We start from the raw sequence: 4010 nt of genomic DNA, 5'->3' as shown, positions 1-4010 counted from the left end.
CAACAATAGAATGGACTGGGATCTCTTCATGAATGAGATTCTTGCTATGAGACGTGTGCAGACAAAGTCAAACATCAGAAATGTTGAACTGGGATTCTTGCATTAGAAGAGAGGTGGACTAAATGACCTGTCTTCCTGCTTTAAGGTCCTTTTTTAATGAGATGGGGAGAGGCTCACTATATTGCACTAAATAGGACAAACAAAGCCTATCCAATTGCACAATATGAGTTCAACTAGGAACAAAATATAATGAAGAAAATGCACCAAATATTAGTTCTGGAAAGAAAATAACAATTGAGTTTGCTTTCCTTCTTTATACTATCCTGGATTTTCCAAACTTAAAATGAACATGTATTACTTTTATTAATGACAAAAATTATATATATATATTTTTCTTTTTGAGACAGAGTTTTGCTCTTGTTGCCCAAGCTAGAGTGCAATGGCATGATCTCGGCTCACTGCAACCTCTGCCTCCCAGGTTCAAGGCATTCTTCTGCCTCAGCCTCCCAAGTAGCTGGGATCACAGGTGCACGCCACTACGCCTGGCTAATTTTTTGTATTTTTAGTAGAAACGGGGGTCTCACCATGTTGGCTAGCCTGGTCTCGAACTCCTGACCTCAGGTGATCTGTCCGAAAGTGCTGGGATTACACGCATAAGCCGCTGCACCTGGTCCCAACAATTATATTTAAAAAATAAAAGAGACTTTTGTCTTCCTTACCCATCTCATGTCCTGTGTCTCTGAAACCTCTATAACTCACTCTCACTCTTCCCACTGCCCCACCAAGTTTCAGCTTTATTGGACTGTTGGCAGCTCCCTGAAAGGTTACATGTCTATATGCCCCACTGTTTTGCTGACACCAACTGCCTTAGTTCAGGCTGTTATAAAAGAACAACATTGACTGGGTAGCTTAACCAACATTTATATCTCACAGTCCTGGAGGCTGGGAAGTCCAAATTCAAGGCAGCAGCAGATCTGATGGCTGGTGAGGGCTCTTTTCCTGGTTTGCAGAAAGCCATCTTCTTGTTGAGATGGCTGAGAGCATAGAGAGATTCCATGCCTCCTCTTTTTATACAGGCACTAATCCCATTCATGAGGGCTCTAGCCTCATGACCTAATTACCTCCCAAAGGCTCTACTTCCAAATACCATTACAGTAGGCCATAGGCTTCAACATATGAATGTGGGAGAGACACAACATTCAGTCTACAGCACCAACCCTCATAAGGCCTTGAGTCCCTTGGCTTCAGTCTATATTGAAATTCTCTCCACCTTCAAGGTCTTGATTAACCTCTCTGTCCCTCACCACTATGCTGCTATTGCAGCTATCCATATACATGTCTGTCCCTCTCACTAGTGAGTAAACTCCTTCAGGGCAGGATCCTATGTGATTCTGTCTTGCCATCCCTGCAGTGCCACAAACAGACACTCTGTAAGTGTTAAATCATTCAGCCAATGTCTTTTTGGCCATTGAACAACACTTAGGGCTAAGGTCAGATGGCATATCTGAGTGTATATTCTGCAGTCTAGTCCCTTGCAAATTCAAAAAGACTATTCCAGTGACATCTCTTTCTTTCTTTCGTTCTTTCTCTTTCTCTCTTTCCTTCCTTCCTTCCTTCCTTCCTTCCTTCCTTCCTTCCTTCCTTCTTCTTTCTTTTTTGACAGTCTCACTTTGTCGCCCAGGATGGAGTGCAGTGGCACAATCTCAGCTCACTGCAACGTCTGCCTCCTGGGTTCAAGTGATTCTCCTGCCTCGGCCTCCTGAGTAGCTGGGATTACAGGTGCGTGCCACCACACCTGGCTAATTTTTGTATTTTTAGTAGAGACGGAGTTTCACCATGTTGATCAGGCTGGTCTTGAACTCCTGACCTTGTGATCTGCCTGCCTCAGCCTCCCAAAGTGCTGGGATTACAGGTGTGAGCCACCACGCCTAATCTCTTTCTTAAAAAAAAAAAAAAAAGGAAAATTTTTATTTGTTTTTAAACTTCAATTGAAATCAACCATTTTCGATTTCCAGAGAGTTGCAAAGATGGTACATGAAGTTCCCATATGCCCTTTGGCCAGCTTCATTTAATGTTAACATCTTACATACTCGTGGTACATTTATCCAAACTAACAGATTAACATTGGTACAATACTATTAACTGAATGGCCGAATTTAATAGGATTCATCTCCTGGCCTCAAGCAATCCATGTTTCCACTGGGGTCCCTTTTGGTGTTACAGGATCTAATCCAGGATACCGCCTAGCACGTAGCATCTTGTCTCCTTAGCCAGTGACATTTATTTTAATGAGGAGGCCGGAGTTCGGCTCTTGTCCTCTGCTGGGTTTCAGGTGCTCCTTTTTTTCTTTTTTTGAGACGGAGTCTCGCTCTGTCACCCAGGCTGGAGTGCAGTGGTGCGATCTCGGCTCACTGCAAGCTCCCCCTCCCGGATTCACGCCATTCTCCTGCCTCAGCCTCCCGAGTAGCTGGGACCACAGGTGCCCACTAACATGCCCGGCTAATTTTTTCCATTTTTTAGTAGAGACGGGGTTTTACTGTGTTAGCCAGGATAGTTTCGATCTCCTGACCTCGTGATCTGCCTGCCTCGGCCTCCCAAAGTGCTGGGATTACAGGCGTGAGCCACCGCACCCGGCCAGCTTCCGGTGCTTCTGATGGGTAGATGATGGGTAGATTGATGCTTCCTCCTACATGAGGCTAAAATGATTTTCATTTTAAATCTACTCTGTTTCTTGAATGGGCTCTTGTGGACCTAGAAATGAGGGGGAATTACTAGTTTAATTCACTAAATTTCTGGGCCATTTTTCTATGGCTTGGCACGGAGCTTGATCCTAGTCACTTAAAAAGCTTCCAAGCAGTTGGCATCTATCAGCAATCTTAGCAATTCAGTGAGAACAGAGGTTACAGCTGTCACAGGAAGTGGAAACGAAGGCTGCTGATAACACACCCATTCTGAGAGGGTGAAAGTCTACACATTGTAGAATTCAAGCTGGGAAGCTGGGGGTGGCTGGGGTGTCAGGTGGCAAAGGGTGGGATGCTGTGCAAGAGAAAATACAGGAGGGGAAGAAAAGCAGATGTGTCATTCATTGGAACTCCACTGATTTTTTTTTTTTTTTTTTTTGAGATGGAGCCTCACTCTCTCACCCAGGCTGGAATGCAGTGGTGCGATCTTGGTTCACTGCAACCTCTGCCTCCTGGGTTCAAGCGATTTCCCTGCCTCAGCCACCTAAGTGGCTGGGATTGAAGGTGCACGCCACCACACCCAGCTAATTTTTCTATTTTTAGTAGAGACAGGGTTTCACCACGTTGGCTAGGGTGGTCTCAGACTCCTGACCTTAAGTGATTCGCCTACTTCAACTTCCCAAACTGCTGGGATTACAGGTGTGAACCACCAGAGCAGGCCTGGAACTCCATTGATTTGTAGACCTTGGGGGCTTATTGCTCTTAGATACCAAGACCTCTTTCAGCTAAACCCTTGCATGAATGAGAAAGCAGTAATGCCCCAGGGTGGGTGCAGGCCCCATCCCTCTACAGGATTACTAGGCAGCCTCCCAATTGGTCCTCAGTCTGACCCTCCCACCAGAGGAGATGGCACCAGAGGGGACAGAGCAGGCAGTACACTGGAGAGTGCAGGCCCCAGCCGAGTGGGAGGAGGAGCATGTTCTGTTGATACCTTTAAAAATTAATAATAATTTCCGGCTGGGCATGGTGGCTCACGCATCTAATCCCAACACTTTGGGAGGCCAAGATGGGCAGATCACTTGAGCCCAGGAGTTCGAGACCAGCCTGGCCAATATGGCAAAACCCCATCTCTACTAAAAATACTGGCCATGGTGGCGCACACCTGCAGTCCCAGCTACTCGGGAGGCTAAAGCAGGAGAATGCTTGAACCTGGGAGGCGGAGGCTGCAGTGATCCGAGATTGCACCACTGCACTCTAGCCTGGGCAACAGAGAGAGACTCTGTTTAAAAAAAAAAAAAAAAATTCCTACTTTTATTTCAGGATTTCAGG

Source organism: Colobus angolensis, unplaced genomic scaffold (assembly GCF_000951035.1).
Source record: "Colobus angolensis palliatus isolate OR3802 unplaced genomic scaffold, Cang.pa_1.0 Scaffold4, whole genome shotgun sequence".
Lineage (NCBI taxonomy): Eukaryota > Metazoa > Chordata > Mammalia > Primates > Cercopithecidae > Colobus > Colobus angolensis.
The sequence above is the reverse complement of the archived record's forward strand: the minus strand, read 5'-3'. Positions refer to the sequence as shown.